Here is a 12,140-nt window from a genome sequence, read left to right on the forward strand (position 1 = left end):
GAAAACTGGAACCCACCCCCCCAAATTAGTTAGATTTCTCCAGCAACAAAAGTTGAATCAACACACACACACACGGGGGACGGGGGACGGGGACGGTTTACCACTGCAACTATCTGAACACCCCATGAAACTGAACATTGGAAGATTCAAGACAGATGAAAGAGAATAACTCCTTCATTCACTATAAACTGTGGAACTCGCTCCCACAGGAGGCTGTGATGTCCACCAATCTGGACAGCTTTAAAAGAGGACTGGACAAGTTCATGGAGGAGAGGGCTTTTGAAGGCTACTAGCCACGATGGCTCTGCCCTGCCTCTACAGTCAGGAGCAGCCATGCTTCTGAATACCAGTTGCTGGAAACCACAGGACGGTAAAGATGCTCCTGTGCTGGGGTCCTGCTTGTGGGTTTCCTATTTGGGGGCAATGGGATGGCCCCTGTAAGAACAGGATGATGGACTTGATGGGCCACTGACCTTATCCAGTTCCCCACCCTATGGTATCCAGGAGTAGACTGCTCCAGGCATGGGAGTTCTGCTGTCACAGTAGACTTCTATATTGAGATACCTGCTGTCGGATAAGGTCAGAGTCCAGCCTTCTGTCCTCTCAGTGGCCAACTAGATTCCTCAATGGGAAGCCCATGGGCAGGACCTGAGCACAATGGCCACACTCTGCACACTCATGACTTTGAGAAACGGGTCTTCAGAAGCACGCAACCTCCGACAGGCAAGAGAAAACATAGCCATCATGGCTTGTAGCTACTGATGGCCCTCCTCCAGGGCCGTCTTTACCTGGGAGTGCAGGGGATATGGGGCACCCGGGCGCCAAATTCTGGGGGGCGCCAGGCGGCCACTGTTGAAGCTGCCTAAGCTCTTAACTATCTACCTGTTATCAACTAATAAATAATTTTGATCAAGCTAGAAAAACAAAATACATATATACCTAGGTATTACCGAAATGTATACCTACTGTTTCACTAAAGGACTTTCGACTTTGTGCACTCATTTACCAAAGATGCGCCGCGTCAGCTTGTCATTCACAAGCTGGACGGATCGTTGCACCCTGGCGCCGCTTATGTTAAAGACCCCACTGCCCTCCTCCATGGATTTGTCTGATCCTCTTTTAAAGCCAACCAGTTTATGTTTCTGAAAAGGTTTAATTTGTTTTGGGTTCTTCCTCCACCCTGCCAGCCCTGCCATGTTTTGCTAGTCATGGCCAGTGAATGCTGTGTCCTAACTTTGTGTTAAAAACCCTCACCATTTGTCTGGAGGGTCTCATGTTGTTTATATAGCCTGTCATTTGAACCAGGATTTTCTGAAAGGCAGCAGGACAAACACCATCACCACCACCAGAACTAAACAAAACCACTTACCAAAACAAAGAGGGTAACCTCCCCGCTCCCCAGCTCAGTCTCTTTAGTGGAGTTTGCTTTTCTTAGGATGCACATAGGAAGGTTCTTGGCTCAGTCTAAGACTGGTTGGTTTGTCAGGAAAGAGTCCTTGGTTCAACCTCCTGCAACATATCCAGGTGGCCCTGTGGAAAGGCTCCCTATCTGAAAGCCCAGAGAGCCGCTACCTATAACTGTGTACAGTCCTGAGCTAGACGGGCCAATGGTTTGACTAAGTACAGTGGTACCTCGGGTTACATACGCTTCAGGTTACAGACGCTTCAGGTTACAGACTCTGCTAACCCAGAAATAGTGCTTCAGGTTAAGAACTTTGCTTCAGGATGAGAACAGAAATCGTGCTCTGGCGGCGCGGCAGCAGCAGGAGGCCCCATTAGCTAAAGTGGTGCTTCAGGTTAAGAACAGTTTCAGGTTAAGAACGGACCTCCGGAACGAATTAAATACTTAACCCGAGGTACCACTGTATAAGGCAGCTTCCATTGTTCCTATTTAATTCATCTCTTTATTCAGAACAATGAGGACTAGTGTCTTAACAAAGGCTCCTCCTGAAACTGTGGAGAGCTGCTGCCGGTCAGTGTAGACAATGCTGAACTAGATGGTCCAAGGGTTCTCACTTGGTGCAAGGCAGCTTCCTGTGTTCCTTTCTTCAAAACCATAAGGACTAGATTCTTACTTTAGTTTTTGGGGAAGAGCCAGAGCTCAGGGGTAGAGCATGTGCTTTGTGTGCAGAAGATCCCAGGTTCAATCCCTGCTGGATGGGAATATGCCATACTTGAAACTCTGGAGGGCTGCTTCCAGTCAGTGTATACAATACTGAGCTAGATGGACCAATGGTCTGACTCTCTATAAGGTGCCTTAGAATCAGAGAATTGTAGAGTTAGAAGGGACCCCAGGGGTCATCTTGTCTAACCCCTCTGCAATGCAATGCCTTCATTCATTCCTATGTAATTCAGCCCTTTATTCAGAATCATGAGGCCTAGAACCTTTATTTTCAGGGGATGGGCCATAGATCAGTGCAGAGCCCACGCTTTGCATGCAGGAGGTGCCAGGTTCAATTCCTGACAATGCCCAGCTAGAACTGGGAAATATTCCCTGCTTGAAACCCTGGAGAGCCATAGCTGCTGCCAGTCAGTGCCCATGACCCTGAGTGAGATACACCAACAGTTGGATGATAAAGTAACAGCTTCCTGTGTTGCAGGGGGCCTTCTGCAAAAAACGGGGGGGGGGGGCTCTGTCTGGAAATGCTGAGCTCACAGTTCCCGCTTGGGCCCTGAACACAAAGCCCTGAGCTAATTAAGGCTGGGAAGGAGAAGCAAAGCCAGGGTTGGGGGGGTGGGGTGGAGGAGAGATCCTGTTTCGCTGTCCGGCTTGCAAGTCCTCTAATCATGTCACAAGCGAAGGCTTTGCTTGTGTTCAGCCAACCCTTCCTAAAGCTGCCAGGATTAAAGCTTCAAAACTCTGCCATTTTAATCATTCACACAAACAGAAACACATATTCATTCCTCGGACAGCTTTTTGTTAGTCTTATGCCCAGTCATCAACAACAGAATAGCAACTCCTGGAATTCCCTATGGCAGGAATTAGGAAAATTTTCCAGCCTGATGCCACGCCCCCTCCCAGGCAACAGTTCTGGGGGGCTGCAGGGCAGTGGTGGGAGCGGCCAGAAATGAGAGTGGGCCGAGCGGCAAATGTTTTCTGTTACCCCATCTCTTCATCCCTGCCTCCACGCAACACCTTTAAAGCAAATGGCTTCCCCAATAGAACTGTAAACCACTTTGCGGGGTTTTTCTTTTTCTTTTTTACAATCAGGTGGTGTATAAATTTTTATAAAATAAATAAAAATGACAGTTAGCCCCTTCACAGAACTACTATTCCCAGCACCGTTAACAAACTATAGTTCCTAGAATTCTTAGTGGGGTGGGGAGTGAGATGTGCTTTGAATGTATTCTGGTCCAACAAGCCAAAAGCCCTCAAGGAGGCAGCCATGGGTGGGACTTGCAAGGGGCATGGTCTGGGGAGAGGGAGCATGGCCCCAGGGAAGTCCAGGCAGAGAAGCCCAGGGAGCTTTATCTGCCCCTCCTTGACTTGAGATTCCCCACCCCTGCTCTAGAGAGAAGGAATGGCTGTTGTTGTTGTTGTTGCTTAGTCGTGTCCGACTCTTCGTGACCCCATGGACCAGAGCATGCCAGGCACTCCTGTCTTCCACTGCCTCCCGCAGTTTGGTCAAACTCATGTTGGTAGCTTCGAGAACACTGTCCAACCATCCCGTTCTCTGTCGTCCCCTTCTCCTTGTGCCCTCCATCTTTCCCAACATCAGGGTCTTTTCCAGGGAGTCTTCTCTTCTCATGAGATGGCCAAAGTATTGGAGCCTCAGCTTCAGGATCTGTCCTTCCAGTGAGCACTCAGGGCTGATTTCCTTAAGAATGGATAGGTTTGATCTTCTTGCAGTCCATGGGACTCTCAAGAGTCTCCTCCAGCACCATAATTCAAAAGCATCAATTCTTCGGAATGGCAGTTAGAACCGTTTTAAATATCTAGTGCAGCTAGTTTCTTCCCGAAGAGCTTCCAGGGCTCTGTGAAATTTTAATTGTTCCGTTCTGGTGCAAGAAACAGGCCCCAAATTAGCTCTCAGGTCTTTCAGCCAACTGCAGCAATCAGCTTTTCTGGAATGGAAGTCTTTAGCATTCAACGCATTTTAGCCAAAATAGAGTCTAATTTGGGCCAGCTGCACCCACCCACTTAGGGGGGTCTTTAACTTCAGATTGCAATGGGGGAAACCCAGTTCATAATTAACTATCATTTTGTAACATCCACTTTACTGCTGATCTTATCCAGGAATAGTTTTGAGATCTGAACAAATATTTTCCCTGGAAGGAAAATTGCTCAGGAAATAAAGTGTTTATTGTTGCACACAACCTCAATCTCTTGAGTGCTTCCAGGTTCTGAGCTAGGGTTCGTGTTTTCTTTTGGGAATGAGGCACAGCAGAGACCGTTGTGTCTTTGTGACATATGGTTTATTTACACATATATACAACTTAAGCCTATGATAGAGGGGTTTACAGCATCAACACCCCAAAAAGGTCTTGTTTCTCCTATAGCCACAGCCTTGGATTCATCAAACACTGTGCTCTCCTTTCTCGCTTTTCAGCTTTCTGTTTTTTGTTGTTGTTGCTTAGTCGTTTAGTCGTGTCCGACTCTTCGTGACCCCATGAACCAGAGCACGCCAGGCACTCCTGTCTTCCACTGCCTCCCGCAGTTTGGTCAAACTCATGCTGGTAGCTTCGAGAACACTGTCCAACCATCTCATCCTTTGTTGTCCCCCTTCTCCTTGTGCCCTCCATCTTTCCCAACATCAGGGTCTTTTCCAGGGAGTCTTCTCTTCTCATGAGATGGCCAAAGTATTGGAGCCTTAGCTTCAGGATCTGTCCTTCCAGTGAGCACTCAGGGCTGATTTCCTTAAGAATGGATGTGTTTGATCTTATTGCAGTCCATGGGACTCTCAAGAGTCTCCTCCAGCACCATAATTCAAAAGCATCAATTTTTTGGCGATCAGCCTTCTTTATGGTCCAGCTCTCACTTCCATACATCACTACTGGGAAAACCATAGCTTTAACTATACGGACCTTTGTTGGCAAGGTGATGTCTCTGCTTTTTAAGATGCTGTCTAGGTTTGTCATTGCTTTTCTCCCAAGAAGCAGGTGTCTTTTAATTTTGTGGCTGCTGTCACCATCTGCGGTGATCATGGAGCCCAAGAAAGTAAAATCTCTCACTGCCTCCATTTCTTCTCCTTCTATTTGCCAGGAGGTGATGGGACCAGTGGCCATGATCTTTGTTTTTTTTATGTTGAGCTTCAAACCATATTTTGTGCTCTCCTCTTTCACCCTCATTAAAAGGTTCTTTAATTCCTCCTCACTTTCTGCCATCAATGTTGTGTCACCTGCATATCTGAGGTTGTTGATATTTCTTCTGGCAAACTTAATTCCGGCTAGGGATTTATCCAGCTCAGCCTTTCGCATGATGAATTCTGCATATAAATTAAATAAGCAGGGAGACAATATACAGCCTTGTGGTACTCATTTCCCAATTTTGAACCAGTTGTTCCATATCCAGTTCTAATTGTAGTTTCTTGTCCCACATAGAGATTTCTCAGGAGACAGATGAGGTGATCAGGCACTCCCATTTCTTTAAGAACATGCCATAGTTTGCTGTGGTCAACACAGTCAAAAGCTTTTGCATAGTCAATGAAGCAGAAGTTTTCACCAGCCTGCAACCTTTCTTCCTCTCAGTCACAACGTAGCCAACTCCCAACTCAAAAACAACAACAACAAAAAAAACCTCTGGCTTTTGTTCTTCTAAGTATCTTAGAGCTCAAAGAGGAGCCCCACCAATTTGCCTTCTTGACATAAAGCTCCCTCTCCTTGGCTTTCTTAACGGCTCATTACCTTTGCTTTCTTCTCTTAATGGCACATTTCCCAGGTAATCTCCTGAACATGGGAAGCTGGGTCCACAGGTTAGGAGTCTGTCATCCAATTTAACTGCCCATGCAGAGTTTGGGTAAGGCTTGGGGCAGGAGTCTTCTCTGAATAAAGTTATAAACTAAAAAAAGAGCAGCTAGTCCCTGGCAGGGCCCCCCAGCCAACTCATAACACAATGTAAATGGTTCTGGAATAAGGTAATGGGTAGCATAATTGTGCTTTGTTAAAGGTAAAGGGACCCCTGACCATTAGGTCCAGTCATGGCTGACTCTGGGTTTGCGGCGCTCATCTCGCTTTATTGGCCGAGGGAGCCTGCGTACAGCTTCCGGGTCATGTGGCCAGCATGACTAAGCCGCTTCTGGCGAACCAAAGCAGTGCATGGAAACACCGTTTACCTTCCTGCCGGAGCGGTACCTATTTATCTACTTGCACTTTGACGTGCTTTCGAACTGCTAGGTTGGCAGGAGCACGGACCTAGCAACGGGAGCTCACCCCGTCGCAGGGATTCGAACCACCGACCTTCTGATCGGCAAGTCCTAGGCTCTGTGGTTTAACCCACAGCGCCACCTGCACTTTGTTAGAGTAGTATAATTGTGCTTTGAATTCATGGGATGGAGAAAGCAGATGGAGAACAGTGTTCCTCCCTCTTTCATAACTGGTAGACAACCACTGAAGTTGAATGTTGGAAGATTCGGGACAGATAAAAGGAAGGACTTCTTCATGCAGCACACAGTTAAACTACTGTATGGAACTCACACCCACAGGAAGCGAGGGATGGCCACCTTGAATGGCTTGAAAAAAAGGATTACACAAATTTATGAATGAGGAGGAGGCTATCAGTGGCTACTAGCCATGTTTGCTATGCTCTGCCTTCATGGTCAAAGGCACAAACGCTTCTCAAAACTGGTTTCTGGAAACTACATCACACTTCTCTGAATTTTGCAATGCAATTCTCCAATCAGAGAATATATATACATAAAAATGTATGCATTAGGGGGAGAAAATGTGCATTTGAAAATTATATATTGCTGAAGACAATATACAGAAATGCATTTCTTTGTCAGCCTACACATCTGGTAGTGAGTGAGATTCCTCACACTTCTCCCAACCCCTGAGACGTGGCTCTGGCAAAAGTTGGCTGGCTTCATCCAGCCATTCATTCCTGTTGACAAAAGGTCCAAGGTTCCTGTTTTGTTTCACTGAACTCAGAGGAAGTTTATCATCAACTTTAAAGACCATTATAAAAAAGAGAGAATTGGGTGGTGCCTGCTTAACTTCTGGCTCTGTGGAGGACCCGTCCTCGAACTAAGACTTTCTGGCTCTTGAAAGTTATAAATAGGGAGACAGATAAGGTTTTTGTTTCTATGTGTGATAAGCTTCATTGTCAGGGAAATATGATTTGTTGTATGTGAGCATGTGTATCCCAAGTTTTGCTTGGTGCAAACCCACTGGATTAATGGGCTATAGCTGGTCAAAACGTACAACTCAGAATCTTCTCCAGCTGGAACTACTGTCATATACATACCGTCAGATAACAAGCCTGGATAGCTCAGCTGGTTAGAATGTGGTGCTGATAATACCAAGGTGGCAGGTTTGATCCCTGTATGGGGCAGTTGAATAATAATAATAATAATAATAATAATAATAATACCCCACCCTCCCCGGCCAAGACCGGGCTCAGGGCAGCAAACACCAAATATATACCGGTAATGCATTAAAAACACAAAATCAAATGATATTCCTGAATTGCAGGGGGTTGGACCACATGACCCTCAGGGTCCCTTCCAACTCTAGGATTCTATGACTCCAGAGATATATTTATATATAGAAGTAAAGGGATGACAAAGGCTATTAAGGTCCTAAATCACAGAGATCAAATCCTTGCTCCCCTGTCAATTGTTCTTGTTGTGAAATTAGCTGTGATTCCTGCATTGCAGGGGGTTGATGACCCCTGGTACCCCTTCTATGTTTCTATGAAATGAATGGTAAAGAATGGAGGAGTTGGAAATCTTTGAGGGGGCATTGCCTCTCTCTTCAGACTCATTTCTGTACTATATATTGAACCTTGGATTGGAGGAAGGGGTCATATTCTGAGCCAGACCATTGTGGCCCATCTAGCTCTGTATTGCCTACACTGACTGGCAGCAGTGGTTCTCCAAGATTTCAGGTCATTCTCAGCCCTACCTGAAGATGCTGTTGGGGAGTGACCATGGGACCTTCTGCATGCAAAGCTCTGACCTTCACTCATAACAACAGAGCAAGCAGCCTTATACCAAGTATACCTTATACACAGCTGGTCCAGCTCAGTATTGTTTATGCTGCCCAGCAGTTGCTCTCCAAGGCTTCAGATTCCGGGGGGTTTCCCAGCCTCACTTAGAGATGCCAGCTAATGAAGGCGGGACCTTCTGCATGCAAAACAGGTGCCCTGCCACTGAACTGCAAGCCCTCCCCTAAAATCAAAGTGAGGTTCCAGTCCTCATGGTTCTGAAGAAAAGCCTGGGTTAAAGGTGCACATAGGAAGCTGCCTCATTCAGAGACAGGTGCTCGGTCCCTTTAGCTCAGCATTGTCTACACTGACTGGCAGCAGTGGCTTTCCAGGGTTTTGCGCATTAATCTCTCTCAGCCCTGTCTGGAGATGCTGCTGGGGATTCAAACTGGGACCTTCTGCACTCAGAGCAGATGCTCTGCCTCTGAGCTACCACCATCCAGTTGTTGTTTTAGAGGTGGTATTTCTGTAGCAAATGGTCGCTTATTGCCTTGACAGCTTTCTAGAAGTCTAATTTTAAAGATAAGATGAAACATTGTTTTGTCGTTGTTGAATTTCAGGTAGTGAGGACTGTGGCTCTCCCAGAGTGGTGGGTCCTATTGCTCAGCCCCCACCTCCCACTCCAGGAAAAAGGCCTTTTAAGGCTATATATTTGTGCAGGGGCTCCATCAGCCTCACGGGCTCTGGACTGCAAAGGTCATTCTCTCTTCCCTGACCAACAAAGTGATTTTTTACTCCTGACGCAGTTCCCATTTCCTCTCTGTTGAGATTCTAATTGTTCTCCCAAGCAGACTTCCAAATCTCTTTCTCACATCCACTTCCTGTTTCCTGACAGAGGGCAGAAACAGATATTTCTAGGGGTACGTGAACTGTTATTTGAGCTGTAGTGGAGGGTGCAAACTAGCAAGGGGCAGGAACGGAATGAGCTGAAATCCCTCATTGCAAATCTTCATCCCTTTGCATATTTTTTTTTGAAGGGGGAAAGGCCTTGAATAACTCTAAAGCAACAAAATCCTTGTGGCTTCCAGCATAATAAAAATAATCCTTAGCAAGATTTTTGAGATTTAATTTTGAAAGGTATGATAAATTAAAGACACCATTGTTTCTTGTCCAAAATTAACATTACCACTACCGGACAACGTAGACAATACTCAGCTAGGTGGGCCAAGGGCCTGACTCTGTATAAGCCAGCTGCTTGTGCTCCTCTTCAATTCATCCCTTTATTCAGAACTATGAGGAATAGAACCTTATTATACTCGGGGGAGTGGGGGAGTCATAGCACAGGGTCAGAGCACCTGCTTTGCATGCAGAAGGTCCCAGATTCAATCCTCAACAGCACCTCCAGGTGCAAGTCATTGTAGACAGCATTGAGGTGCTCAGTGGACCTGCATTGCAGGGGGTTGGAACAGATGAGCTTCAGTGTCACTTTCACCTCTAGTATTCAGTGATGCTGTGACCAATGTATAAGGCAGCCTCCTTTGATGGGAGTTGTCCACAGCATCTGGAGAGCCATGGATTCCCCAAACTGGTACCTAAATCCTGAATATTATTATTATGCTCTTAATAATAAAGTATTTACTCTTAAGGGTACTATTATTAAAGAAGCTATTGTTTGTTGTCCGTAATTAATATCACTGAATATTTCTGATGATGCCAAAGTAGACATGTTGTAGCTAAGTTGTCAAAAAGATTTTGATCATCCGATGTATGATTTTGGCAGCTCAAATAGTAATTGCAACTCAGCAGAAATCAGCCCAAAATCTTGCACTGGGTGCTTAGTGCCACTCACTCTGGAATAGAGCCAGAATGGAGAAAATTATGCATATTTTCAGATATCACAGAATCATAGAGCTGAGGAATAGAACCCCCAGGCATTTCTATATGAGACCTGGCATTCTTTTATGACATATACACTTTCATGACAACCCTTGACCCAAATCTGGCAAATCTGGAACTGGAATTGATAATCTGATAACACTGATAGCCCTTACTTGGACTTTTGTCATTTCATTCCATGTGCAACCAAGCGAATTCTACACGCCTATTTTCTAATTTTGTTTTTCCATCTTTTAATTTCCATCTGTTCTTATAACAGTTCTCTCTGTTTTATATGCATTATAAAATGATTTTTTAAAAGGAATCTTTACTAAAATGCACATATGGAGAAATAAAATAAGCCTTATCAGGGTTTGAACTCCTGACTCTGCAAAGCAACCCTGCCAGAAGAGTCCTGCTGAACCAGGAAGTTTTCGCTCCCCAAAATAATCATTGTTTTTTTAAAAATACTGACTGTGCATTCACCAGAATAATAGCATTTTCTCCTCCCCACTTTCCCTCGCCCCTGATGAAGAGAGATAAGTGGCTAAAACAATGTGAGTGTGCATTTGATACCCTTGAAACCCAAGAGGTTGAGGGAGAATCAGTGCACATGGCAGCAGCAGCAGCAACAACAACACACCCTCACTATTCTTTCTTAACTATATTTTAAGGTTGAGTGCAGCCTTTAGCATGGGAAGTCAGGAAACTGGAGATTATTCTTTGTAAGAACACTTGATGGAGTCATAAAAGTGAGAAGGTGTAGGCGTGTTGTATACAGGTGGGCTTCTGGGTGTGGGTTCTGGTCCTGTTCATCTTTCAAATGAGGTTTAGCAGGGTCTAAATGCAGGGTATTGTGGTACAGGGTGTTTTTTGGCTACAAGCCCTGATGGCTATTCTCTGCCTCTATGCTTCTGAATACCAGTTGCTGGAAACCACAGGAGGAGAGTTCGTTGCTCATGCTTGAACTCTTCTTGCAGGTTTCCCAGAAAAAAGGCACCTGGTTAGTTACTGTGAGAACAGGATGCTGGGCTGGATGGGCCATTGGCCTGATCCAGAAGCCTCTTCTTACGTTCTTAGAAAGCACCGCCACTGACTGACTATTTATGCAATTTTATCCATGAGGGTGTTGACAACTGTCACAGACACCACAACCACCAACAGAGGAAAAGGGTAGGTGCCTTCTACTTGCATTTGGGCAAAGCACTTCCTCTGTTATTACACAATCCCACAGCCACCAGAAATAAAGAATCGCTTAGGTTAGGGGAATCTCTTTCTCCTTCCTTCATACAAACTCAGAAGTCACCCAAAGTGGTGCCCCTTTAATCTATAATTAACTTGTGGAACTCTTAAGAAGCAGAAATGGCCAACACTGGGCAGTGGGTGGGGGCTTTTTCAGATGGTCTGCTGCATAAATCTTTGTTCCATTAATTCTTAACAGATAATGAGTTGTATCCCAGTACTTTTTACACAGAGTAGACCCATTTAAAGGAATGGGCTTGGTTCGTAGGGTCCATTAATATTACTGAACACTCCCACTGAATGTGGCTACAACCCTTAATTTAAGACTGCTTTGACGTGGAATTAGTTTTGACTCAAGCTGACTGAACACCACACATTTAAAGCACACGGCTTCCCAATAAGAATGCTGGGAACTATAGTTTACGCCTGGCAGAACTACAATTCCCAGCACCTTTAACAAACGACAGCTCCCATGGTTCTTTTGAGGGGGAATTTGCTTTAAATGTACAGTGTGGATTGTGCCTTGTTTTCTGGGGTGGTTATTTATTAAATGTATATGCTATATTCACTTCCATTCTGCATTCCTTCCTTGAACCCTCGACCCTGAGATTAAGAATATCATGCTCTACCAACTGAGCTATCCAAGCCTCAGCTCATTTCTGAATATTTTGGCTATTCCCCAAACATTTCCCCTGCGATAGGCGCACCTAGAATTTGCTCTTGCTAAAACAGTTCTGCAAGTTTTTCAAGCACTACCAAAACCTGCAGAACCTGTTTGAGGAGAGACAATATCAGGATAAAAGAGATGAGCACAGACTCACCACAGGAAACGATGCATTTGTCAGATGCAGCAGCCTGTTAGATATTTGACATGTGATTGTATTTGCTTTGAGTATTTGGCGTTTGATTTCAAAATTTGGCCCTGGAGAGTGTTCAGTTT

Source organism: Podarcis liolepis (genome assembly GCF_965112155.1).
Source record: "Podarcis liolepis genome assembly, chromosome: Z".
NCBI classification, from domain to species: Eukaryota; Metazoa; Chordata; class Lepidosauria; order Squamata; family Lacertidae; genus Podarcis; species Podarcis liolepis.